Here is a 16,473-nt window from a genome sequence, read left to right as displayed (position 1 = left end):
ACATTACTCTGCTCCCCTAAAGAGCTGCAGCCATGTGGGGTGGGAGGGACGAGATGACATGCTAATGAGGCTGAGCTAGATTATGCCTATTCAGCAAAACAGGCTGGTTTTTGTTACTTTCCCTGAAGTAGTTGTAAACTATTGGATTACCTCTTTTGGCAGGAAATGCTGTAGAGCCACTTCCTGAAGGGCATTATAGGCCATATTAATGCTAAATCACAAGCCATCCTTAAATTAATATAAGTTTTCTGTATTCTTTTTCACAGGACCAAAATTTGCTTTGGTGTAATGAAAAAGTCCATTTCAGACTAGCACCTACAATTTATTCTCTTGCAGTTATGGGCTTTTAATGCTTCTTCCTTTATGTTTCAGCTGGACTTAACGACTTAATTTTTCAGCTTTTTTTGCAGCTATTGCTACTGTATCTCTGCACTTTTCCTGCTGCTGTGTTGTGGGGACTTTTCTTTCTGTGAATGCTTTTCCCTAGATTCATCAATTGGCTTTTTTTTATCAAGACTTCGAGACCAATGTTTCTCTAGTGGACTATTTTCTTTATAACTTTGAGTAAGAGGTCTTTGTCAAGCACTCTCTGTTCTTGCCTCTGATGGGAAGGTGAATACAAGATAAGCCTTGCCCCTTTCCAGACCTCTCAGATGGAACTGGCTCCAGGCTGTATAACTTCATTATGTAATTTAGCTTTTAGCAATAATTTCAATTTGGATGAAGTTCATATTTTTCATGAGTTATTACCTAACTTCAAAAGCAATGTCTTCATAGTTGCATCAAGACACAAGGCCTTATTCAAATACAGAAGCTATCATAGTGGAGAGAATACGTTTAACAAGTGCCATGTCACAAGTTCTTTTTCACAGTTTTTCTTCAATAACGACAAATCTTTGCACAGAGTGATTAATTTATGGTTAATATCATTTTAGGAACAAGTAGTTCTTTTTTAACAAACACGGTAGCCTGTAAAAGAGCCTGGTGTCTAACAGCACGTAATTGTTCCATTAGAGAATTATTGTGAGTACTGAGGGCATTGGCATCAACACTGCCATCACATGGTGCTCCTTGCCATAACCCCCCTGTGGTGGGTGCACTGTTCAGTACACTGTGCCCTTAGTTTTATTGTTGCTGAGTTTATCTGGAGTGTTCAGATCCCTAACTGTTCACAACCCACCGCAGCCATGGTCATTGCTGTGAGAAGGAGGGGCACCAAATGGTGCTCCTCACTTGTGGAATTCCTTCCCTTGAACCATGGGATCTGAACAGTAACAGAATTTTGCCTATCTCCATCTTTCCTGTATTCAGGCTGTCCTAGTTGTAGAAACACAACCTTATCAATGCATAGCTTTTGGGATTCTTGTACTGACGTGCTGTAACCCAGCACACCCAGCTGTCACCCAGCTCCCAGGTGCTCACAGTTTGTGGTGCCACCAGAGTCTTTCTGCTTCCTGCCTCAAAACGGTTTCTTTGACTACTTATCTTTGGATTTAAAACTTGCTCAGTGAAAAGAGCATCCAGAATTATCCTTTCAGTATCAATCGTTAAATATGCTTATGTTTTTTCAATTCTTATATGCAAATATTTTTATATCCTCTAGAGGATAATGGTCTTGTCACAAAATCACTTCAAATGTCGTTCTTAACATTCTTCTCATGAGAAGAGAAAGCTGAAAGACCATAAGCAGTGAAGTTCCATTTTATTGTAAGCAGTCCATAAAAACTGAGCTCCACAGATACTTGATAGAATTCTGATGCTGTAGTACCTCTGCTACTATACCCAGTTTTTGAATATGTGACAGATGACAGTCTCTATGTGTTTTGGTTTCTGAATTTCGCAAAGAAGAAAAGATATTTTTAAACTTGTGATGGTGTAAACTTAAGTTCATTTTTCTTTACCCCATATTTTTGTGTGCTGTCATTGAAGATACAGAGCCTTTGTAAATTTTCTCCCCAGGTCCACCCATTATCCATTCTTGGTATAGTATGCTCATCAGAATATAGCCCAGCTTTTGCTTGGCATTTCACTGCTTTGTCACAGAACTCCTGTAGATTGGATGACCTTTGTCAGTCCTAGAAAGAAGACATTTACAGAAGTGTTCTCTCTAACGTTTCCAAAATTTTGAGGACTGTGAAAGGGAGACAGAGGGAATTCCTAGAGCAGTTTGCAGAAGAATGAAAATGCAGAATATTTGAGTATTTACATCAACCTGTGTGTATTTAACACCTCATAGGATCATCACAGTGTGTTTCAGTATTTTTGCATGTAAAATATTCAGCCCAATGAAAAGTTAATGGTCATTCTGCCTGAATCTTTAAAGGTTGTGAGAGGGATTTGTTTACTTGTTCCCATGAAGTTATATATTTCCTTCAACACATGCTCAGTTTCTGCTATTAACATATCCTCTGTGGAAGTAATTTTCTTTTCAAAACTATTAGTGCCAATTCTATATGATGTTTCTTGAGTGGTATTCCCAGAACAACAAGATGCTGTAATACAATAACTTTTACAGAAACTTGCACAATACACATACACCTGGCTATATTTTCAGCAGAAGCAATAGGCTGCAGATAAAAACTGAGGGCAGTCTGTGACATACAGAATAAGTAGAAAAATAAGAATACAGATCTTCAGCTGCATGTATGTCTGTGGAAACTCTAGATGAAAATCTTATTCGGTTGATGTAACTACTAGCTACCTAGCTCTCTGCAGCTGGTTAATATTCCTATATGCACACACATATACAAATGATTCTACTTTTTCCACTATGAAATCCCCTTTGACTGAGCTTAATAACTGGGCTCTAGACTCACTACTATTTAAACTGTACAATTTATCTTCAGAGATTTGTGTTGCTGTTTGGTTTTCGTTGAATAAAATGTGATTGAAATTGATTTAGATAGTTTTCTTAACTAGAAAAAAGCCAATATAAATCTTATTCTGAGCAAATTTTGGATATTGTGCTATCATTTTTTTCAACTGACTAGAAAAAAAAATCATTAAGAAGAAATAATTGTTACAAGATTTTAATAAAGAACATGTCAAACCATTTATATCTGAAAATAAAAGATTGATGTATTTTGTATAAAAAATAAATTAATCTAATGACCAAATTAACTTTTTTCTTTAAGATTTTATTTTATGCCCAGCTGATGTATCAAGCAATTAAAGTCCAAGTTCTCCAATTTGTTTGATACTGGCTATTTTCCTGTTGATGGTACCAGTTATAAACATAATTCTTCAGCTTTAACTCTTCACTTTAAGCTAAGTATCAGTGCTAACACTTTTTCCTGTAAAATCCTACAATTTGTGATTTTGTAATGAATAAAGTTACAATACTGTGCACCACTGTCCATTTACATTACACTGCGAACCTGATCCAACTCCTGTGTAACCCCATAAGAATGTCTCCACTGACCACACTGAAGTTCATAACTACCACAATACCAGATTCAAAAAGGTTAGAACTTTATCCAAACTTTTGATTCAAATCCATCTGCAGTAAAACTACAAAGTAAATTCTTTATTTCATCTTAGTCTGCAATGTGTATTCTAATTGTGCAGAGTTTTAGAGAAGAAATTAGGCTTATAATGGCATATAAGGAGCTGCTAGTCTGCCAGTGAAAATACTCCAGCAAGTATTTTCATTGGCAACCGTATTAGAAAGCCTATTGCTATGTTTTGACATCAGTGGATGTTTCATTCCAAATGTATTATTTATATACTATTCACATACATACTGGTCATTTTTTGTCTGCTTTGTTTTTGTTTATTCCTTTTAAAAAAATAGTGTAATGTTGATATCCTTCTGAAAAATAACTGTGATATTTGTGCTTTTATTATCAATAAATGTGATTATTTGGTGGATTCAGGCTCACATTGGCTTACATTAGGCACATATAGCAACGTTTTGTACCTTCCACCACCCATGCAGGATCATGAAACTTGACAAAAGAGAGATGTTGGTGTGGATTCTCTTCTTTCCAATTTCACAAAAAATTCCTAGTAGGTACACATAAGCAAACAAAAGCCTGACGTACCTGCAGAAATAAAAAATCAGGATAGAATTTGTTTTGCAGACCATGATTATAATGGCTTGTGAGAAATCACAGAATCATAGAATCACAAGGTTGGAAACAACCTGCAAGATCATCTAGTCCAACTGCCTTCCCATTCCTATTAGTACCACAAGCTACTAAACCATATCTCGTAGCTCCTCATCCAGGTGCCTCTTGAACACTGCCAGGGATGACAACTCCACCACCTCCCTGGGCAGCCATTCCAGTGCCTGACCACCCTCTGAGAGAAAAAATTTCTCCTAATGTCCAACCTAAACCTCCTCTGGTACAACTTCTGGCCATTTCCTCGGGTCCTACTATTTGCCTGGGAGAGGAGGCCAAGCCCCTTCTCATCACAACCTCCATTCAGGAAGTTGTAGAGTCCAATGAGGTCTCCCCTGAGCCTCCTCTTCTCCAGACTAAACAATCCCACTCCTTCAGCCGCTCCTCATAAGATTTGTGCTCCAGATCCCTCACCAGTTTTGTTGCCCTTCTCTGGACACGCTCCAGGTCTTTCTTGTAGTGAGGGGCTCAAAACTGAACACAATAATCGAGGTGCAGCCTCACCAGTGCTGAGTACAGGGGGATGATCACCTCCCTGCTCCTGCTGGCCACACTATTTCTAATGCAGGCCAGGATGCCATGCAACTGTCATTACAGTTGTTTGGATTGTATATTTTTTCTTGAAAGCTCAAGATACAATCCCAGCGTAAATTGCTGGGATTACCATGTAATTATTTTTCTGAATCACTTTTTGATTGTTCCGGCTTTGAACAAATCATATAGATATGAAGAAGATAGATCAGATCTATGTTTAAATATTTGCACAAAATCTCTATTCATACATAGTTTACAGTATCATAATCTGGAGCATATTTATGCTTTACATAAGAAGATAAAACCACTTTGAAGTTTAACCTTCCTTGACCATTTTAAATTTGATACATTTTTCTAGAAGGAGAAATTTGTTGAGAGAGCCAGGTATAATTGAGTGCATACAAGATCAAGGGAATCTTGAGCTCATAATTTTGTAAAATCTTACCTTTGCCCACAAACACAGGTCTTCAGAACAGTAAATAAGCATATGGATAGAGTAGAAATATTTTCAGCCCGTTTTTTATTTATGTCTTCAAATACTTGAAAATGACCACCAGTTTTGCTTCTAAAAAGAACTTGTGGTTTGTGTGAATTGCCAAGTCCATGGCCATAATTTAATCCACGCACTTGGCTTGTATTTCTGATATTATAGGAAGTCCAGTTTTTTTGTCATCACTGAACCTATTCAAAATACAGTGTTACACATACAAATTTTAATTTTGTGGTGGTAGCTCACCTCTCATTTTCATCACCTATCAAAAACTCTACTGAACATCCATTTGTGAATAGATGAAAAAAGCTTTAAAATAGATACATGGAGTAAATATTAAATGATTTACTCTTGTCCTATCAATTTGCTGCTAGTCCCAATTTTGTGATCTTGTAAATTTGGAAAGCAAAGTAAATTATCTGTCTGTTTCTGTTTTCTTTTAAAATTTACCGGTTTTTGCACATCCACATACACAAAATGCCAATTCTTCTTCAATTAAGGAGTGTCACTGCAATCCCACAAATGTTTAGCATGGTAGTAGATTTGAAACCATTACCATTAGGAACTGCTGTGCATCTACTGTACAATCCGAAGACAGCTGAAATGCTGTGCAATCTCATTCTCAGAACAGCACTTCTTAGAAAACTGGGCAATACATAGAATACTATATCTGGATGCCCCAAGATAAATGTTGCCTAAAAGAAAGAAATCCTTAACTTGTTTCTCTTCATTGCAATGAGAAAATTAGTGTGGTCAGGAAAATCTGGAAGACTGTTAGAAAAAAAATCATTGTGGTCTGGTTTGAAACACATCAGTGGATTTAAAGAAAATCTTTGCCTCAGGAATGTTTTCTTTTTTGGGGGGGGGAGAAGGGGGGAGAGTTGAGGGGGGCAGAATAAAAATGTGGAACTATTATCAAGCAAAATTTTATTGAACATATTAATTTCAGAATGCATCTGTCTTGCAACGCAACTCAGTGTTCATCTTTTCCTCAGATAAAAGGCATATTTTTCAGTACTTTAGTGCAAAATGATTAGAATTATTCAGATTAATCTTCAAATTTTGAGGTTCATCCAAACTGATCAAAGGAGCTTTACTTATCACTTAAGATAGGTAGTTTCTCTAGACTGATACTCATGTGGTCAGAGTTGTTACAGAACTACCAACAAAGTTCTTACTGGACTTGGATGTGCACAGAGTTAGCATAATGACTCCTTAGTAAAAAGCTTTGATTTGCTGTTGAAATGTGCTACGTAGGAATGTTAATATTATTTATTTAAAAAATAAACAGAATCCAAACTGAGCACTCCCCAAACTCTGAGAGAATGCTGAAACCATATCCAAAATTGTGGTTTTAACTCAGCTATAATTTACAAGTTATAATTGACATTGAGCAGAAGAAGTACAAAGTACAATGATAAATTCTACTCACCATCCAAACTGAAAAAATATAAGTGTTTTCTTTGAACTACACAAAACAAAAGAGAGAGAGAGAGAGAGAGAGAGAGAGAGAGAGTAAGAGGTTTGGGATTCTTTGCTCTCCTCAGATAAAAAAATAAAAGATACTGACCTGAAGAAATAAAGTTTGCCAATTTCAAAACAAATTGAAAATGTTGATAAACCAGTATTCTGATTACAGCAACTGAGCAGAATTAAGGAGCTTTCTAGTGAAAGAAAAAGGACCCAGGAACTAACTATTGTGGAAGCCAGTTTTTAAAAACTCTTACAGATTTAAAAGTCTCTGTATAAACGTATCCATAATTTTCCTATGCCAATTTAATCTTATTAATGACAACTGTTTGACACACAGGTCGTGAGAACTAGGAAGCAGACATACAACTGCTGAGTGACCCCACTTCCAATTGACCTCAGTGTAAATTACACCTTGGATGATATTCTGACAAATCAGGGTGTTAAAGAGCATTAATGGCTAGAAACAGATTTTCAGCAATGCTAAGAAACAAATTTGTCTTTTGCATGTTTGTAGGCAAAAGTAGTAGTAGGCAAAAGTATCCTTTGACTGTCGTCCTGTGAAATAATTCATAACTCCTGACAGCTGATCAGTTTTAGCATAAAGCAATTATTACTGAACATTAATAGAAATTTATATATTTTTTGTGTTTGCCTCAGGCTGAACCTTATTTTTAGTGAGAGTAGAGCCCTTGTGAGGGAGTACTAAAAGTATTAGAATTCAGGGACTAAGCATAAGTTTTCTATGAAAATCCATGAAGAGAATGATTTCATATGTCAGTAGGAGAAGTATCACTAAAACAAAATATAAGAGAACAATGTATACCATAAATGCACATCAAGCATAATATCAATACAGATGGCACAAAACTGGGAGGAGTGGCTCTTATATCATATGGTTGCACTGCTATCCAGAGGAAGCACAGGATGGAGAAATGGGCTGACGGGAATACATGAAAAAAGTTTTTTCTTCTCTACACAGAACATGACTGGAAAAGATGTTCATATTATAGGAGAAAATAATTGTTTTCTGTGGTTTAATCAGTTCATTCGGATCAAACTTCAGATAAAAGAAGCTGTACAACAAGCTGAAACTGTTGTGTTGCCAAGAATGGAGCAAATTTGAATGGACATGAGTAGTGATGAAAGAAAGATGCTGTGGAGAAGAAATAGAACAGGAAGACAGTGTACTATGTGGAACACAGAAGAAATGCTTTAAGTGAATTTGTGTTTTACCCATAGCCAATTCAAGCACAAGTGGTGGCCTGCTTGAGCCTGGCTTTAGTAGCCTGAAGAAGGGAAGGTGCGTGTGTTTGAATAAGGTCATACCTTTCTCTTGAGACATTTCATTCCTCTTGGCTAGAATACTTATAGGGTAAAATTACAAAAACCCATCCATGCCTAAATGCAGAATCTCTTCCAAATATCTAGGCAAATGTGTGAAATATGAATGCATATTACCTTTCAGGTTTATTTATGCACAGCGAAGAGTTATGAAACCTTTTAATTTCAATTACCACTTTAATTAACATAATAACTTAGAATAGTACTATTTATTTCGCTTTGGCTTTCTCCCAAGTCAAAACCACAACTCTCATTCTATATATCTTCCTTGGCTAACAAATATTCTGTCTTTGCAGTTTTTATGTCCTGTTTGTGTTCTTTCATTTTGCTGCCAGACTTCCTATTTGCTTACATGGGACAACCTCCTCCATTTGCTATCTCATAACTATGAAATGTAATAATTACCAGGTGCTGATGAAGTGTCACAGGCTTTGAGAAATAAATACCAAATTTTAACATTGTAGGAGTTGCATTAATAGCTATAAGAGAACACACAACTAATAAATCAGAGAGACGATGCGGTCAAAATTGTACAGAATTAGAACAGCTTTTTTGATGGGACACAAGTATAAGGAACAGAAATATACTTTAGAAGTTTACAACTGAAGGCATTCATTATGAATTTCTTGCATCCTGCTATTCACAAGAGTGAATAAATGCTTTGCAGGCCACTTAAATAGCAGTGTTTTTTCCCCACTGAAAAAAAAGTCATAGTAAAAAGACACTTGCTGAAAGGAGTGCTGAAAAGAGAAATGAAACAAGTGCTTTGTCATTCTTATGTTACAAATGAACAGTCCCGTTGTGACAAGCCAATACAAAAGAAGAAAATCTTAAAGTAAAGCTTTGATTTTATATATTCAAAATGCACCAGAAAATGTCAAACTAATAAAGTGTTTTGTTACAGAAATTGGGCCCAAATACTTGAAGATCCTAATCTGTTGAGTATTTCTGGAGTATCATAGAGCTGCAAATTCACTTGCGTTGAAAGAGACCATTTTGATCAAGATCAACCTGACCTATAAAGTCACATCTATAAACCATGTTCCTTAGTGTTGTGTCCATGTATCTCTTCCATACACCCAGGGATGGAGACTATGCACTTTCCTTGGCAGCTGATTCTCATTTTTTACCTCCCTCTCCAGTAAGGAATTGTTCCTCACACTCAATCTAAATCTGTCCTAGTACAACTTGAGATTGCTTCCTTGTGTCCTCTCATCTGGCACCTGAGAAGAGAGACTGATGCTGTCCTAAACACAACCCCATTTCGGGTAGTTGTAGGGATTAATGAGGTTTCCCCTCAGACTATTTTTTCTCTGGACTAAACCCCAATTCCTCAGTCACTCCGTATATGTCTTCTTTTCTAGTCCCTTTTCCAGCTTTGATGCTCTTCTCAACACGTGCTCAAGCAACTCAAGATCTTTCCTAGCACATAGGGGTCACTGACAGGTGGCAGTAGTTCCCTGGATCATCCATTCTACCCTTAAAATTTGGCGTGACATTGCTTTTCCAGTCACCAGGAACTTCACCTGACTGCCATGGCTTTCCAAGTATCATTCAGAGTGGCTTGTTACTACAGCAGCCACTTCCCTCAGAACTCTGGGATGCATTTTATGGAAGTTCAGGTTCTTCACGTGGTCGGGAACCTGGATCTTCATTTACAGCAGGAGGGGCGTTGCTCCCCAGTGCCCAATTTCCGATCCAGCTCACTCCTTGTCAGTGTCTTCCAACACAGGACGCTGGCTACTCTGGAAACAACTGACATTACTAATAAAGACTATGGGAAAACAGATAGATAGATAGATAGATAGATAGATAGATAGATAGATAGATAGATAGATAGATAAAGTACTTCAAGTTCTCCTTCTCCTGTTAATGTATTTATAAAAACAGTTTTGATTTGTCTTTTACTGCACCAGCCATGCAGAGCTAGCTGGACGTTGGTCCTTCTAATTTCCTGACACTTCTGTAGTACCCAGCCTGTTTTTCCAGAGTCTCTAAACTCTCTTCCCGAATTCCTGAGGAAGCTCTCTCTTCAGCTATGCTGGTCTTCTCTCACACCAGTTTTGAGTGTGGTGTGTTGATAAGGCCTGGCCTTTGAAATTTCATTATTGAAGAAGGCCCGACCTTTCTGACTCTTGCCTTTCCAAACTGCATCCCAGGAGACTCTGTTAGGTAGGTGAGTCAAGATGCTAAAGTCTGCTCTCTGGAAATCCAATTGCTTTCCTTACTTCACCATGGATCAAAAACTTAGATGAATATAAAACAAGAAAATCTTGGAGTAAGGCTTTGATTTTATATTTTCAAAAGGCATCAGAAACTAATGATGACCTAATACAGTTTTTAATTAGAGAAATTCTATTCTAAATACCTGAAAGTCACAACCTTGAAGGTGCTGAGTATTTCTGGAGTATTGCTGGCACTCATTCTGAACAATATTCAGATCCGTTCTGATGACAGTGATTTTTCCTTATGCTGGTACTTAATCTGGTCATCAGTAAAGCCAAACTAGCCTGATCTTTGATTATGTATTTTCACTATTATTTTTATGTTTTTAGGCACAACATTTCTGGCCCATCCAAGCAGCAAATTATAAATGTAAAAAATCATTATTAAGTGCAGAACTGCAGTAAACAAAAACAGTATAATTTAGAGACTAAGAAACCACAGGCATACATACAGTTCTGTGACCCTCAAGGTGCACTGGGTTACATTATTTTTATATACAGATCATGATGAACATGGAAATATAAAATAGTATATTTTAGATCAGAGAAAACATATTTCCTGCAGAGCAAAATGGAAAGGAACAATTACAGTCTTGACATTGCCAAACACTGAACTTCAGCAAAAGGGTTAGAAAATTAAAAGCAAGAAATGCCATTTTCCATAAGCAACATGATACAGTATGTGATATATTTACAGTAGGATGTGAATATTTGTGGCTGTAAGTTTGTGATGGGGAGACCATTTCTCCTTCTCCACTGATATAATATTTCAAACAGTGGATTATAATTTTTGGATGCTGTTCAAAATGTACAAAATTCAAAGACTGGTGACATAAGTTCACTTCATCTATGGTTTCATTTAATAGGGCTTCGCTGTATTATTTTTTATAACTATACTATTTTCTGCTTTATTGCTGAATCTTTCAGCTAGCTCGCTTTATAGAAAATGTAGCAGTTTCATGAGCTATAGTGATGTTACAGTGGTTGCATGTCTAAGTGTGTATGTACCTACCTATCTATACCTACGAATATATATATCTCAGAACACTCACTGTTTTAAACTTTAATCATGCATAAAAACTGCAAAGTGCTCAGAGTTTGAAATGCTTTCTTGAGTGCTACAGAAATAAAATAAGAGTAGTTTTGGCAGAGTTTAGGATGGATCAACTGCCTAAAGGTATAGTGTTCCATTTTGCTGTGATAATCTCTGGAAATATAGCTTCTATTCCAACCAAATTAAATTCCCCAAAAGAAGTTTAGGAATATGTCAGCCTGTAGCAGCTGTAGAACTGCACATTTTCCCTCTTGCCGTACTTCCCACCATACATCAGACCATGAATGCTTTTCCTTGCTTTTGACTCTCCATTTAATACTCACAGACTGAAGTGAACATCCAGAAAACTTCCTCAAGGGTAGGAGTTCCCACACTAATGTTTCAGCCTGGCCCACACTGCAAATGAAGAGACATAGGACAACTTCTCTTTGGCATCTAACAAAAACTGCTGGCTTGTCAAAATTACACATGCATAGGTAAAGAGACGATGAAGGACTCAGTGAAATCCTGTGGGCTGGGAAAGACAAAATGTTCTTATTAACATGAGCTTCCTCACACAGACATGGGGTCTCAGAAAAAAAGACTAAGTTTAGGTACTTAAGTTTATTCTGCTTTTTTGAGAGAATCACAGATCTACCTCCAATGTAATGTTAACACTTTAGTGTTTTTGTAACAAACTCTAAATTCTGGAGTCATTCTTTTGAGAATCTCAGCTACACAAGACTAAACAGCTTGTAAGAATTGAAGGAATAGAATGAAAGCATAAGATGGCTGTTTTGAAAATCCTACAATGTCTGCTTCAATTTCATTTTTATGAGGAAAGGCTAAGCAATCTGGGTCTGTTCAGCCTTGAGAAAAGAAGACTCAGAGGGGATCTTATTAATGTTTACAAGTATCTTAAGTGTGGGAGTCATAGGGACATGACTTGACACTTTTCAGTGGTCTGTGGGGATGGGACAAGAGGAAATGGTCATAAACTGGGGCATAGGAAGTTCTGCACCAATATGCGAAGGAACTTCTTCACAGTGAGGGTGATGGAGCACTGGAACAGGCTGCCCAGGGAGGTTGTGGATTCTCCTGCTCTGGGAGGAGACCTGCCTGGATGCCTACCTGTTCAGCCTGCTGTAGGGGGCCTAATTTGCAGGGGGGCTGGACTCGATGATCTCTAGAGGTCCCTTCCAACACCTACAATTCTATGATGCTGTAATTCTGAGATTCACTATTTTGAAGCACCACTTGCACCTGCTGAGCAATGCTGAGTGTGCTCAGTGTTGATCTGTACATTCTATTTTATACTGTGCTGTGTTCTATATACTTTTGATCCTGAGGAGGACTGAACGTTTCCGGCTGAGTTCCTTCCAGAGGAAGAAAAACATTTTAAAGCTGTTTCTTAGAAACTACAAAACAAGATCCTATTACAAAGAAAAGATGGACTTAAATATGGAAAAACCTTCATCTCAGTGCTAAATTAGCTGAATATTTTCAAAAGAGAGAAAACAAGCAGTAGTAGGATATTAGGAAAGGAACAGAGAAATTCACAGTCAGTATAAACATAAACACAGCTAATATGAAATATAAACTGAAAAATGGACAATTTTCCTTCAAATTAAACATTATATATAAATGGAAAATCAAGGCTGGAGCTGTGCTACTGCAAAACAGTGAAATACCAACCAAAATATATAGATTGCTCTGAAATTAATAGCTCCTATTTGTTTCCATGGAAACTACATCTCAGACCAAGAGCACAACAACACTATTTGATAGAGCAAATTCTCAGCTACAAAACACTATTTTCCAGCATAGTCATCACCATTAGCTACGCATTTCCACCAGTGAAGAAAAGAAAAGTACAAGAGTCCACATGTTGCACTCACAAAACTCTTGGTCATCTAGATGGCTTATCTTTCACCTCACTGTCACCACTGCTAAAATGCACCACCACTGCCTCACTGTACTTACATCCACTATTTGGTCTCCATAAATCTTCAGGGAGTGTCCATAGGTGTCAACGGCTGCAATTTTTTCTGCATGGAAGGATTCAATTCCACGCCTTTGCTTTATACTCATTTTCATGTCCGGTGCCATTCTGCCAGACTACCCCTCTGCTGCTACCTGTTACGTGGCAACAACAAGGAATGGAATATATTCTGGAAGGTTCAACCTCTACTGCTGTACCTCCACTATCCACATTTGGTGTTGTGGATAAACATAATAAAATAGGATACACTACTTTCAGAGAAGCCTGTGTCATTCTTGCAGGGCAAGAGATTCATAAGGTGGGGGAAAAAAAGAAGGCATTGTTTTGTGATTTAAAATAATGCTTAGAATATGGAAAATGAATGATTTTAAAACACAAGGAACAAAGAATTGGTTACATATAGAGACTTCTTTTAACCTTATCCATTGTGGCTTCAGCTATTGTAATTTCTTTAACAGGAGAAGCAAAGCAGAAAGGAACATCTTTATCTGAGCACAGTGGGAATTGTTTAAAGGACAGAGAACAGCAGAGAAGCTGAAATTCCATGCTCTCCCTAAAAGGTGGTATTTCTTTCCTACAACCTATTAGAACATTAACTGCTATATAATTAAAAATAAAGTTCTTAGTGAAGGACTGAAGAAAAGCTTCCCTCTTTTCTCCCATGTGCTTTTCAAGATTTTAGTTTGTTGCCACCGTAAAAAATTTTCTTTATACTTTCAGCCTTGCTTTCCTTATTATCAGGAAATACATTATCTCTTTGAGATAATGGTAATCATGATCTCTTACAAAGTTTCTTGCAAAACTTGCCAATATCTTGGACTCCAAGCAGTAATGGAGTAAAGCCTATGCTTGTCATTTCTTACCTTTTATATACAGAAGACTTTTTTCAAAGGCATAAGTGACATACTGCATTAGTGTTTTAAAGTGTGTAAATCCCTAGTAACTCATGCTTCCTGGCATACATTTTGTCAGACAGCAGCATAATAACGTCCTGAACTGGTGACATGGCACACTGCAGACGAGGACTTGAGCCAGAGAAACAGCTCCCTTCCCCGGCCCTGGACTAACAGAAGTGGGAGCCTTGCTTGCAAGCAAAAGTTTCTAAGAAGAAAATGCTCTGAATATCCACAGGAAAGCTGGTACAATCAGTACACAGGATTCTCCCAGACAATCTAAGGCTTTACTGGGGAAGAAAAAAAAACACCACCACAACAGAAATCCTTTAACTCAGTACATAAATGCAAGAGGATTGTCAAAATGGGTAGGCAGTTTTATCACACTAAAAATTGTTATTCATATAAAGTAAAGCTTTGTTTAGGCTTCAGTGAAAGCAACCAAATTTTAACAACAGAAGTTCTGTTCTTCACTTTTTTTATCTCCCTTTCCACATTCAGCTCCTCTGTCCCTGCACCTGCTTCCAGTTTTGGCTTCTTGGCAGTTATGCTTAAAGAGACATCAGCTGGCAGTGGCCAACTGTTAAAAGCTCCCCTGCAATGCAGCTTTGCAAGTGCCAGCCATTTATTCTCTGGTGCATTCCAGCTTAACACAAGATTTCTCTCCCCATCTTTTCTCTGCTCTCAGATTTCACTTCCAGATAACAGCAAAAGATTTGAATTATGGCCTACTTTTTTGAGAATGGGTGAAATGTGGTCATTTCTGTTTGCTGTTGTTTTTGTAATATATTGATCTAATAGGTCTTGCAGAGAATTTCAACTATAACACCATTTCGTCATTGCAGACATAGCAGTTGGACCACAAGTTTTGTTCTGTTTGAATGGTTTGTCCTTCCAGGCAGATGGCAGGATAGCTAAGCTGCAGAGATTTTGGTGTTATTTTCCTGCCTTTGTGTTTCCTCTTCTGCTTTTCGAAGTCCAGAGTGCTATCCTTGAGAAAGAAATATACATAAAGCAGGAAACAAAAACAGGGGGAGGCAGAATAAGTATTCAACACAGACAGATTGCTCTCATGCTGCCTTGCAGTTCACAGCTCAGTCTGATCTCCAACGTACTAGAATAAATTTAGAGCTATTAACAACATCAGATTCATTAGACTGGCTCCAGATTTCCATGCATGGAGGGATAAAAAATTGGCCCTAACCAGACATTTTTCAATTCACTAGATTATTTCAGCAGAGAATGAGAGAGTGCCACAGATGTGTGTGAATTCCACAGTATATTTTCTTTGGAAATTTCAAACTTATCTCTGTTGTGTGTTGTCTGAATTCTCTTCCTAAGCCATCTGGGGAGATGATAAAGAATGTGATTTTCACAGTCTGAACTTCCAGCGTTTCTTGCTGTATCTCAGACTCTCTGGAGATAATGCTGGGTGGGAAAGCATTGCTCCACAGCTTCCAGTACAGATAGCTTCCAGTACAGATAGTTTTTTTTTTTTCTTCCTTTTTTTTCTTTTTTTTTTTTTCTGCAGCAGCAGTTTAATTTCCATATTCCTGTTAATTTGAATATGTCTATTGACTATAACCAAGGTTGAACCATGTTCTTCTTTGCTGAAAGGTTGGCCATGAGCCAGCAGTGTGCCCTTGTGGCCAAAAAGGCCAATGGTATTCTGGGGTGCATTAAAAGGAGCGTGGCCAGCAGGTCGAGGGAGGTTATCCTCCCCCTCTACTCTGCCCTGGTAAGGCCTCATCTGGAGTACTGTGTCCAGTTCTGGGCTCCCCAGTACAAAAAAGACAGGGATCTCTTGGAAAGAGTCCAGCGGAGAGCCACAAAGATGGTGAAGGGCCTGGAGCATCTCCCCTATGAGGAAAGGCTAAGTGAGCTGGGTCTGTTTAGCCTTGAGAAGAGAAGACTGAGAGGGGACCTGATCCAGGTCTATAAATATCTAAGGTGTGGGGGGCAAAGTGGCGAGGCCAGACTCTTTTCAGCAGTGTGCAGAGACAGGACAAGGGGAAATGGCCAGAAGCTGGAGCATAGGAAGTTCCGCACCAATGTGCGCAAGAACTTCTTTACGGTGAGGGTGACGGAGCACTGGAACAGGCTGCCCAGGGAGGTTGTGGAGTCTCCTTCTCTGGAGATATTCAAGACCCGCCTGGACGCCTACCTGTGCGACCTGGTGTAGGGATCCTGCTTTGGCAGGGGGGTTGGACTCGATGATCTCTGGAGGTCCCTTCCAACCCCTACGATTCTGTGATTCTGTGATTCTGTGATTCTGTGAAAGCTACGCTGTTCATGGAAGCGAGGAACAGTGTGGGATGGAAACATTAGTAAGGTCACTGCACACTGTCTCTTTGGAGT

The 16,473-nt window shown here is 38.1% G+C and overlaps 1 long non-coding RNA gene across 2 annotated transcripts in view; it reads right to left on the bottom strand.

Moving 5' to 3' along the window:
* Nucleotides 1–3,822: 3,822 nt before the first annotated feature.
* LOC149913025 (uncharacterized) overlaps nucleotides 3,823–16,473 on the bottom strand; it is a 21,624-nt gene continuing 8,973 nt past the window's right edge. The window contains exons 1-3 of one of the 2 annotated variants that reach the window (XR_016461877.1): nucleotides 13,204–13,302; nucleotides 11,565–11,755; nucleotides 3,823–4,043 (exon numbers count right to left, since the gene is read on the bottom strand). This is a non-coding gene — a long non-coding RNA (uncharacterized LOC149913025). Of the gene's footprint in view, nucleotides 4,044–11,564; nucleotides 11,756–13,203; nucleotides 13,303–16,473 lie in introns of those variants that run through there. The other variant, XR_016461876.1, reaches the window with a different exon arrangement.

This window comes from Phasianus colchicus, chromosome Z (genome assembly GCF_987193195.1).
Source record: "Phasianus colchicus chromosome Z, bPhaCol1.hap1.1, whole genome shotgun sequence".
Lineage (NCBI taxonomy): Eukaryota > Metazoa > Chordata > Aves > Galliformes > Phasianidae > Phasianus > Phasianus colchicus.
Note: the sequence above shows the minus strand (reverse complement) of the source record. Positions and strands in the feature narration are given on the sequence as shown.